The sequence below is a fragment of the Agelaius phoeniceus genome, chromosome 4 (genome assembly GCF_051311805.1).
Source record: "Agelaius phoeniceus isolate bAgePho1 chromosome 4, bAgePho1.hap1, whole genome shotgun sequence".
Taxonomy (NCBI): Eukaryota; Metazoa; Chordata; class Aves; order Passeriformes; family Icteridae; genus Agelaius; species Agelaius phoeniceus.
In genome coordinates, this window is record NC_135268.1 from 20,727,078 (window position 1) to 20,739,102 (window position 12,025).

The following is a 12,025-nucleotide window of genomic DNA, read 5'->3' on the forward strand; positions in this document are numbered from 1 at the left end:
GTCAGTAACTAAGCATATTTTGGAATATATATTTTTTTAAACATCCTGTGAACTTAAGAGATCAAAAAGTCAGATCAATTAAGATATTTTTGACCACAGTTAAACTGATACCTAACTCTACTAGCATAGATTAAATAACTGTACATGTTCAGAAATCTGACTCTTGCTCTCAGAACACTCTTTAGTACTGGGATTCAATAAACATAAATTGTAATTTTCAAATGCAAGTATTTAAAGTCAGGCACTTGCATTCCACACATAGTAAAACCAACAGCATTTAGTCAGGTCACACTTGCAAGGACTTAAAGAGCCCTTGTCTGTCTGCATTTCTGTTAAGGAAGTAAGCAATTACACCAACCTTTGTACTCACATTAAGAAAAATAACATTATTACATAATACCTTTTTGCATTTCATTGCATCTTTGAATTACTGAAGCTTGAGACGTCTTTGAGATTTCTATTGAATAATTTTCAGCATTGCTTGTGAAATTCATAAAACAGTGGGATGAAATCTGCTGTGCTTTAAAGCCTGATTTCCTTTAAAACCCATGTCATGGCTCCTGTACAACTGGGATAAATGAACTTGGAGCCAAAAAATGACTAGCATGAAGAAGTACTACCTGAGCATCACTTTTCCAGAACATTACAGATCTCCAGAGAATGCTCTAAGAAGTATGGCTTATTAGCAATTGCATACTTTCCATTCCCATGTGAAGAAAAAATCTCCAGTGCAGCAGACTGGATACAAAACAAACTGTGTTTTGTTCAACTGTGTGTACTCAACAGTCAGTGTTAACTGTTTACACCTGGAAAGGTACCCAAGCCTTGCTTACTGTCAACAGCTGCCAGCAATCACCTCTCCATCTCACACCCTACAAAACCTGCTCCAGCTGAGTACCTGCACACCTTGGCATCAAGTCCCACCACAGTTAATAAGAGAAATTTTCTATTAAGAGTACTTGGGCCAAAGTAAATCACCAGCATCTCTACAGGACACTGTCAAATGTCAAATAGGTTTTGAACTAAGTTTCTGTAATGATTTTCATGCAAGAATTGACAAGATCACAGAGAAAGCCAGAGAACATTTGATTTCCTAACTATGACAGGTAATATTTTTTGGCAAATTGTGCAGTCAGAAGTCTATCAGTATAAAGCATTCAGTCATTTCCTACATCTGCAAATGTGGCCAACATAGAGACCTGCAGCTCCTCCTAACCTTACACTATAATAATAAACTGTACTGGTTCCCTTATCCATTGCCATTATTAAGTAAGTGGGATTCATACAGCATACTTGCATCTTACACTGTTACCTGTCTTGGATGCAAAGTTCAAAACAGGACAGAATAATACCCCTGCTTTTATCTTTTTCAATAAATTTTGAATAGGCATAAAAATTGTTGTGTTTCAGCCTCAGTCAACTCTAGTCATGGAGATACTGACCTGTGCAGTCAATTTAAAGTCTTTTGCATTTGTAGCATGCTACCACGCTAACACAAGACTTTAAATACAACTGATTATGACTGCTTAAGGAAGGATTTAGGAAAAAAAATAGCTACTAAAAACAATGGTTATACATTATGCTGTATTTTAATGACAACAACAAATTTATTTGTTGATAACATAATATTCCCAGTTATCTTTGGAGCAATCTCATTATTAATGCAGTGCTCATCCTCTCTTTCCTGCTTGATTCAGTAATTAATCTCTTTCTGGTCTCACACACTGCATAATCAGAGGAAACTGGCCTGTGGGTTTCTCAGTTCAAGTTTTAAATGCTTCTGGAAAGCACCAGATCTATTTTTAGCTGTTAATACATAGAAGACCACTTTAATTAAAATAAACTTGAACTTTTATAAATGTGAAACTTTTTCTTAATTAAAGCAAAGACTAGGAATTTTTTTACAGCAACAAGCAGTCAGAGTCCCTTCTGCAATAAAGAATGTGCCATTGTGACTTCACCAAAATGTCATCCAATTTATTTCATCAAATTGTTTGGCCTTGTGCCCCAAAAGAGAAAAGCTATTATATGGGATTGCTCACTGACTCTGTGCAGGGGCTTTGACAGAAAAAATAATTGTTGTCAGCACAGTGATTAGGGTTGCAAATAACAGTGGTAATTTTCCATCAGGAAGAAAATCCCCAAACACCATGGTAGCTTGTAAGGGTCATGGGTGGTGGAGATGTTCTGTTGGACTGTTCACTATGTCAGTTCAAATTAAAAAAAAAAAAAACCACAAAAACAGTCAGGTGACCTTCAAATGACACTAGTGAAAGCCACATTTATAACAAACAAAAAGAGTCAGTTCTTCATGTGAGAGGAAGCAATTTGTGGCAGACTTTTACAGATGAGATGTTGGAAGCAAAAAGCTTACACACGTGCAAGAGAGAACCAAGACAATTACTCTGGACATCACTAAATACAAAAACCCTATAAAGAGCAGGAAAACTTCTGAGAACAGTCATGAACTGATAGCAAAAATTGAGGAAACACCTTGCTGCCCCATGCTTCTCCTCCCCTGTCACCTGCTTGTGGGCAGTGTTGGAAGCAGCACACTGAGTCAGATGGATCCCCACTGTGAGCCAGCACAGCCACTCTAATGTATGATGAGCAGACATTAAGAGGATTATTCAGAGAATTCCATGCTGCAAATGACTGCAGGAATGATGCATTAGCTGATTGCATGAGGACAGGCTGCAACAGCTGACTCTTTACTGGGTCAGCAGCTGAACAGCACAGAGGAGGGAATATCCTGCTTCCTTCCACATAACACAAAGGCAGTGCAGCCTTTGCCTCAGGTAGATGTCACCAGGGCCACACCTGTGACTGTTCCCAAGGCCACAACAGTGTTGTGCATGGAGCAGTGCAAAAGGAACAGTGGATTTTAGAGTTCCTGGCTCTCCCTTTATTTGATGTTGGAGTGGCAAATACATCACCCCCTGCGCTAAGTTCCTTGGTGCACAGCAGGGCAGGTGGGACATGCAGCAGTGCTGTAAAGGGTGCCAAAGTAGTCACAGCACTGTCCTTCTTACGCACAAAATGCAGACAATATGGAATGCCTTCCCCTCTGTGACCATGCAAAATAGCTCATGGCTGATTAAGGCTCCAAAAGACATGCAAGGTATCAAATAATCTGCATTTCTAAGACCAAAATCATGTGGCCAGTGGTACGGAGATCTTCAAAGGCATCTTCTAATGCACATGGTCACAGGTATTTTCATGAATGTCAACTGGATGGAATAACTGATTTTTATTCAGTTATCAGTACACAGAGTTGTCATTCTGTGGCACAGATACCTTCAGGAAAAATATAGAAAATTATTTAACATGAACAGTAACAGAAAAAAAAAATCCCCCCTGCATTAGGCATGCTTTCCATTTTGTACCCAGAAAGTGATGAAAACATCATTGTTAAAAGGGGGAACAATGTCAGTAAATCATAATCAACAAAACTGGTAACAAACATTGAAACATCTAGTATTTAGAAATGAGTTTTTTGCCTTGGCTGCTATTAGCATATAGATACTGGGTCAGTTTCTTCCTGTCTGCTGTTCTTCCTTGCCATCATTTACACTATACTTTAAAAACCACAGTTCAGCAAAGCTGTTTCAGATAGAAGTGATAAAAAGGAGAATCTCAGTGTTTGCAAAAGAAATGTATCACTGCTTTCCAATATAAAACTGATACCCTTTTCAGTTCAACTTTCATTTTCTTTTGTTCTCCCAAGACTATTTATATATATATGACCTTTTACCTGAGAAAGTAGCTCTTAATGAACAGCTAAAAGCTACTCTGTTTCACATCAGTACAACCTTAACCCACTGCACTCATTGCCATAAAACACGTACAAAGGTCATCAGTTGTGATACGTAAGCAAGAGAGAGATGTGGAAATCCATTATTTTTAGAGAGGACTGCAATATGTGAAAGGAAATGACAAACATAGTAACAGTCCCATGATGCACCTCAATGTTACCAACTCCATCTGTGGAATATCATGGTATTTTCCAGGAGAAAGAGTAAAATGTGTCTCCAGCCATGCAGAAGGACTGAATGATGCAAGAAGTTAAACTAGCAGTGCCAGGATCAAACATAATTCCAGAATTTGTAAAAGGTTACAAAGACTTCACTGAGGAAAAATATTCATCTTCCATACCCACCCCCACAATCTGCAACTAAAACATCCCTGTGTTATCAACACTGTTTCCAGCACAAATCCAAAGTACAGCCCCACACAGGCTACTATGAAGAAAATTAACTCTACCCCAGCCTAAACCAGCACACCATCATATATAATAAACTGGCAGGGGATTTAGGTGTCAATGACCACACCCCATAAGAAGCCTGTAGCAGAATTACCCCAAATTAAACATTTACAAAGTGGCACAAGAAGACTTCTCTCTTGCTGGGTCTACCTAACTCTGTGCGTATGTGCACAGATAGGTTCAGTAACAACAGAGCTCAGATCAGTTCAGGGGAACATTTTATTCTACTTTTCAGTTTTGAAAACTGGAATCTGATTTATCTATTTACTGTAATATTATTCATAAATGGAAAAAGAATGATCTAAAAGAGAGCTGTGACCCAGATATGGAAAAAATCCAGGCTCTCCAGATCTGCATCTCACATTACAGTTGCTTAAACTCAGTCTTGGAAAAGCTAGACCTAAAAATCAAAATACTCACAAGGAAAGAAATTTTTCACACATGGAATTCATGGAATGTTACTTTCAAAAGAAATACCTGATCTGCAGTAAATTAGGGAGTCCTAGTGTCTCTATATTGTTCTAGTTACTCATGTAACGTTCTCAGTGCACAAAGAACAGATCCTTTTTTAACACTGAAACAGAGATGTTCATTGCTGGTAATTAAGGTCAAATGCTGCTGGGATCTGCTGGATACATCAGATTTTCAAGAGTGTACATATCCAGACTTTAGGAGCATCTGGTCCCATGCATCACATGCTCCTGTTGCCCTGAGCCCAGTTTATGACAATGAGCTTTAGAGCATTAAAAGGGCTCCAGGCAGAGCAGGGTGCACCAATCAGCTTCTGTACAAACTGTGATCTTCACAGTACTCACAGGAGGGGTTTGAAAAAACTCATAGAATTTATACTGAATCAATGAGCATTTCACTGCTCTTAATTTGGGCAAAGGAATTAATTTAGTGCTGACTCCTTCTGAAGCTCCAACCTTCAGAGTTGTCCAGATGAAGCTAATGTCAGAGGCCAGCAAGGATTAAATGCCACAGACAGAAAAATCTCTTACACTTCTTTACTTTGGGTCAGTTCTGACCACCTGCAATGTGTCCTTGTCCCAAAGACAACACTGACTGCTGGTTTATACAGAGGGGATAATGCTGATCATTTTGTGTAACCTGATTAACTGAGTGACTAATTAAGGAGAAACAGAACACTGAAGAATCTAAACAAGAGGAACAGCAAGATTTGTCTTAGCTGAAAAATTTTCACCTTCTTGTTAAACTCCTTTTTCCCACGTGGGTACAGCAATGATGCTCAGCAACAGCTGGCTACTGGAGAAGCTCACATGCTTATTTTACTGTACCCTGTTTCTTGGTGCTGACTGATGCCTCCCTTTTGAAAGATGATGATGTACTGCCTGAGATGGACTGCTTCCAAGTGCTAAACCACATCATACTCCTCCAAATAAACAAATCACCAAAATCCCCATAACAAAACAAGCAAACAAATGAACAAACAACAACAAAAAAACCCCTCAAATAAACCCAAATCAACAACAGACAATGAATGAAAAACATTTCAAATAAAACAAGTGCAAGTACAAACCAGGACACACATACACATATGGATCTTATTTTCCCTACATTTTAGCTATGTGGAATTATCATGGGATAGTGATAGTACCAATGAGTATTTGTTTCAAGAAAAAAAACTACGACAGAGCAAAAGCAAAACTCCTAAGCACCTCAACTACAAAATTTGTCAGCCATATTAAAACAATTTACAGTCTACTAGAAGTATGGACAGCAGGAGGGAAAGAGACATTTGTTATGCGCCTGTCTTTCCTTTATATGTCCTGAATCTTGGCAAATTTCTTCTCATAATGTTTTAAAATTAAAACATGGCTGGTGAAATTCTAGCGAAAGAAGTATCAGCATAATAATTTATTAACAGAGTTTAGCATTAGCATATTTGTCTAAATATTCAGAACTGCATTTGGTAACACCACAAGTGACAGATTTATAATCCTGTAAATGCTTCAGTGAATTTCAAGAGCAGAAACATTCTGGTTTAATAACACACACACAGAGTTGACAAAGCCAGCAGAGCTAGAAGCACTGGAAAGCCATTTCAGAATTACACAAGGAATTTTCAGGGTTTTTTTACTTGCCTTTCTGAATCACAGCCTAAACATAACCATCCTCCTCACTCCAGACTGAATTTCCTATAGGTGAAGGGTTTGGAGGCTTATAAACTTTCCCCCACTAATCTCATATTGCTCATTTCCCGTCAGCTCACATCTTAAAATGTCATTTTGGCTGAATCACTATACACCCTTACTATAAACATGCCCATCTGCTCACTGGTGGACAACTGCAAAGTGAATTCTAGCTGAAGAAACACTGAACAAGAAAATGGAGACTGACTTCCACAGGTGCTCCTTCTTCTCATGCACTTTCCACCCATCTTCACACGTCCCACGTGAACCTACTCCTACTCTTGGAGGCTCCTTAGCCCATGCAGGAGCAAACTGGCATGAGCTGCCCAAATAAGGGGAAAATGGAAATGTTTGCTCAGATCTTCAGAAAGGATTTTCAATGATCTTTTCCTGCTGTCTCCTGATGGGAAAGAATTAATCCAGTACTGAAAGCTGACTATTAACACGATGCTAAAATGGTCCCAGACATGAAAGAAGAATAAAGGAAACTATCTCGACCCTGCAGGCATAGCCAGGGCAGCGTAACATGGATTAGAAACGGATGCCTTTTCTCCTGACGTAAATGAGGGGCTGCTCCTGTGTCTGCCGAGTGTGTAACCTGAGGTGACAGGGAAAGGGACTTATTTAGAGGGAGCCTATTAGTTGTGGGGTTGGTGGCTTCTCAGAAGTTTCTCCCAGATCTTTTCAAGGGATTAAAACCTCATGCTATAGCTGAGAAAGGGAAAGAAGCATCTGTAAGTGAACATCCAGCTTTGCTCATGAGGGGAAATCAGCTGAAATATTGCGGCTTTCGGTGGAGGTGGAGCTTTAAACTTAGCTGCAGACGGACCAGCCAAGCCAAGATGGAGAACTTTTGACAATCTTATCTTTCCTACTGTTCCTCAGGGACAAAAGGCTCAAATCTTACCTCATTATGAATGATCTGCTCAGAATGTTCAATGGGAAGGAGCAAGCATTCCACTTTAAGCTAAGTTAGCTGGAGCACTCTCCTTGACAAAACAAATATGCACTTTGGGGTTTTGCCTGGCTGGGACGGGAAGTGCACACTTTGCACACACCAAGCACCCAGAGGTGCAGCCACACCTGCAGCTGGGGACTGCCTGCATATCACAAATCTCAGAGCAGGCTTGCACAACACTGTGCAAACACTTGTGCTGCCAGTGAAAGTGCAAAAACTACTCTGTCAACTCATCCTTCCCACTGAAGTGGCAGCTCTGGCTAGAAGACTGGAAACAAACAGGATAAAAATGCAGGAAGGTAATTGCATCTAAAATAAGAGTTCTTTTGAAACTACTTGTTTTTGCAAAAATCAGCAAAGGACAAATTTCTGCAGCTCTTCAGGGACTGAAACCTGCCTGTTCAGAGGTCATCAGAATGCATCTACAATATATTCAAAATGATAAAACTCTACAGGTATTTACTTGACTTTGTAGGATTGACTTTAATTTTAATGTTATATTACATTAATATTATTCTAATGTTATATTAATTTTCAATATGTACTTGCTTTTTCTTCTGCATCAGGTGAACAGGGTATGTATTCTACCACCCAGCAGGGGAGGAATGGGAAAAGCCTTTTGCATTCCTGTCCCAAACATGTGATCACACCAGGAACAGCATTACATCCTCATAATGTCAGTGTTCTGTGCCAGTGCAAATATTTATGTGCTCTGAGCTGACTGGTTCTTGAAACTAGAAGTGCTCTGTCAAGAAGGCATTGGAGGGAAAAGGTGAAAATACAACAGAAAAAAAAAAAGATCTTGTAACCCTTATATGACTAGGTAATAGAGTATATGTTTTATGTGAAGACAATATTGAGCTATAAACCATGCTGTTAAAGGAGACATGTTTCACCTCAAGCCAGCAGAAGGAATAATTCTAGAAATGTCCCAAGAGCAAGTCTCATCGTAGTTCACCTGCCCAAATTTCCCTTGCCACCTGAACTAAATAAAAATCTTCACTGCCCATCTCTGATCATTAGAGAAGCCTAATGACTGTTATTCCAAGATCCCAATTCATTCCAGCAATACACCACTGGCTATCGCTACAAGATAGGACTATATACAACTACAGTTCAAGCTGCAATTCAAGACCTTTTTTATATTTTATTTATTATTATTTATTGTTCAAATTATCATTTCTGTTGTTACCATAGGTTTTGTAAACCTATTTCTTCCAGAAGATTACGAAATTGGCTGTGCTGCAAGTCAAGACTGACTAATTGTTCATTACATGAGTTATCACTCAGTTTAGTAACACAAAAATCTATCAGGATCATATTGATTCACACTAGGAATTCTGTTCCAAAACAAAATATAAGCATTATTTTCTTACAAACCCCTGACTCTTATAATGTGAACATGCACAACAGTGCAGATGTACTATCAGAAAATTAACTGTTTACACACAACACTGCCTAATAAAAAACAGGTATTTATGATCCTGACAATGTGACCACAGAGCAAGCACCTAATCAGAATGTTCAACCCACTTCACCTATTTCTCTCTAACTAGCAGAGCCTACTGATCAACAGACTGAGACTCTTACTGACTTAGGAAATTGAAGTAAATCTTGGGTTAAGGATTGCAGAAATAGCTGGCTGCAAATGAGACCTGTAAACTCCAATAAACTCCAGTTTATTTCAGAATTTTAAAAAACAATCAATGAAATCCTAGAATTCTTTTATTATAAGGCATTTCCAAATATAGATATATTTCTGAAGAAAGCACATGTTATACTTCCACCTGCTGGTCACCAAACTGGATAATCATCTGGTATCATTCTAATAGGAGGAACAAAATCCTTCCAGGCAAGGTGTCATGAACATGACAGCTCAATTTCCCACTGAAATAGAAACTATTCTAAGACAAATTTTCTTTTTTGTTAAAATTGTACTTTTAAAAAAAATGTAGATGTTTCCAAAGAAACACTTCCCATAATTTCTAATTATAACAATATTACAATTAGAAATAATTACAATATTGAGCAATGAGCAAGAAGAGGCTTTACAGCCCTGGGAACAAAGCAAGGACTGGAATGCAACTTGCAGAGATTTCCAGTTGCTTTATTTTCTGAATTATGATCCACTGAAAAAGCAAGCTAAGAAATCCCTTTTACCTGGCACAACTTGGCTTTCACAATGACTGAACAAACTTTGAAAGAAATATAACTGGGATTAAGGTGTTTCTGTGCCTCCTCAGTGGACATACACAACAAGAATGGTAGTTCAACTATCAACAGCCCTACAAAATCATGTCTCTTTTTCCCATCTCTAATACTAATTAATTTTCAGCCTCCTTAAAACATATTTTCTTTAAGCTGCCACAGTCTGTGCCTGATTCAAATGCTCTTGATCCTCCTGGAAGTCTGCAGCATTGTGGATTTCCCCTAGATATGACCAACACAGTAAACAAGATGCAACTTGCTCCACTGGAGCTGTTTTTCTTTCCAGTAAACTGCTCCAAGAGAAGCTTGATGCTTCCATGACTTCATCTAATGATCCACACATTCTTATTTTCATTTGACAGCAAGAATAGCAGGACAGGGCTGTGGGAATTCAGAGAAAAATGTAAACATGCAAAAGTGAGGAAGGAGTGAGAGTGAAGGCAATCATAGGAAAGGAAGCAGTGTAGTGACTCAGGGTGAAGTGCTGGCAGTACAGTGAGGGATGTGGGGGAAAGGATGACAGAATACCCAACAAGGAAGTGAGTGGGGTCACCTAAAACTCTCCTCACCCTATTGCTGTTCCCAAAACAGAAGTTAAAAAAGCTACTTAAATAAATGCAGATGAGTTTGGTAAAGGGCAAGTCCACAGTTTCTTCACTTTCCTTGCCATTCACTCCCCTATCCCACCATGGTTCAGGCTCGAATGCAACATCCTTAAAAGCAACAGGACCTCAGTTTTTGAGAGCCCTGTCCTGAGCATCCTACATTCTTCATTGCTTACAACAGGATTATCTGGAAAATTTCTATCCACCTACCTGTAGATATACCAATGGCTTTTCCAGAAGCAGTACCTGTGCCTAAAAATAGCTTGCTGTTTCTGGACACTCTGACACAGGTCATGACAAATAATTCTCTGAGGCATTTGTTCCTGTATAACACAGACAGCTTCTACCATATGTAATGGTTCATGCATTAGCAATCTGGCACTTTTCTCTACTCAATCTCAATCACTTGGTTTTCTCTTCAAGTGTATAATCTCTAGTTTATTATATAAATTGACTAGGGTGGGGGATATTTGCTAGGATACAAAAAATTTAATCTTTGAGAATAATATGAAACATCCCTTCATAGAGCCACCTGACAAATTTCAAAAAACCTTCTTAGTACCTTTGCTACATGAAGTTAGATGATTGTACTTCTTGTATTTGAGTATGTGCCCCGATTAAACTAGAAACTTCCCACCCAAATTAGATGGACAACAAACAAGGTCAAATTTTTGCAGCTGGCTGCCAACTGAATTTGGAAAATATCAAAAAGGTCCAAAGATGCAAACACAATGTGAACCCCTGTATTTAGGCATGGCTCTCTCAGGCAATCATCTGTCCCCTGAGGCAATGCAATGGGCAACACTTCCCATCTCACTTGAGTAATTTTATCTCAGTGTATTTTGTTGGAGTGATTCTGGTTGTCACCATGTAATTTGATAGCTTGTATCTCTCAACAGCTGTGGGAAATTTCCCAGATCTTCACCTTAGCGCAATCCCAATTACTACTAAGTCCTCAGAATTGAAAGACTATCTTGACTTTTGGAACTGGCTGAGGCTTGAAGGAGAAGGAAATACATCTGAAGCTTTTCTTCTGGGCCCTTTTTTATTTTGAAATATGTTCTTTCCCTGGTTGTGTTGCTGAAGTGACCATCAGTGGCTGAACATCACTGTCATTGGCCAGGCAGATCACTTCCACTATCCAAAAGTCACTGCGATACTGGAAGGCTATCAGTGCTATCAGTGATTCTATCTCCTTCCACAGAGGCATTTCAGCTGAGTGCTTGTAACAGCTAAGACAACTAAATACAGCAAAATACTTCCTCACCGATACACCACAAGAAAACCAGCAACTCTTCTAAAGGCAGCTGAGCCCAACTCATACCCATTCAGCAGACCCTCCTGGGATACATCACAAAGGCAGAGATGTTATCAGTTATTTTATCCGAATGGCAGGACCTGGGCTCACACCAAACTTCCTGTTCTGTCAAGGTCAGAGACATTGTATTTTTATAACTTATTTTCTGACAACTTCTATTCCAGACAGTGAAGGCTAAAGTGATTTTATCAGTGGGTAAAACCCTACCAGGGATAGACACGTAGTTCAACCCTCCCAAACTCAAGAATTCACACCCTTTAAGAGAGTAATTATCAGCACAGTTAACAGACAATAAGAAAGGAGGCACCTGCAAACCATCCTCATGACCATTTTCCTGCACAGACTTGAGGTTGTTTCCTGTGGTAGAAACAGCACAAGCCAGAACAATGCACTTTTGGTTGCCCTACTTGTCAGCTTTTATATGTTAGAATCCTTTGATGTTACACACAAGCCCTCTTCCCACCAAAGGCATAATACTCTAACTACAACACTTTTCTTTAAAGAGTTGTACTTTTTTTC

General features: G+C 39.1%; 1 protein-coding gene across 7 annotated transcripts in view; it reads right to left on the bottom strand.

Moving 5' to 3' along the window:
* The window catches only part of FAM13A (family with sequence similarity 13 member A), a 125,597-nt gene that overhangs the window by 88,464 nt on the left and 25,108 nt on the right, over window positions 1–12,025 (bottom strand). The window lies entirely within an intron of this gene.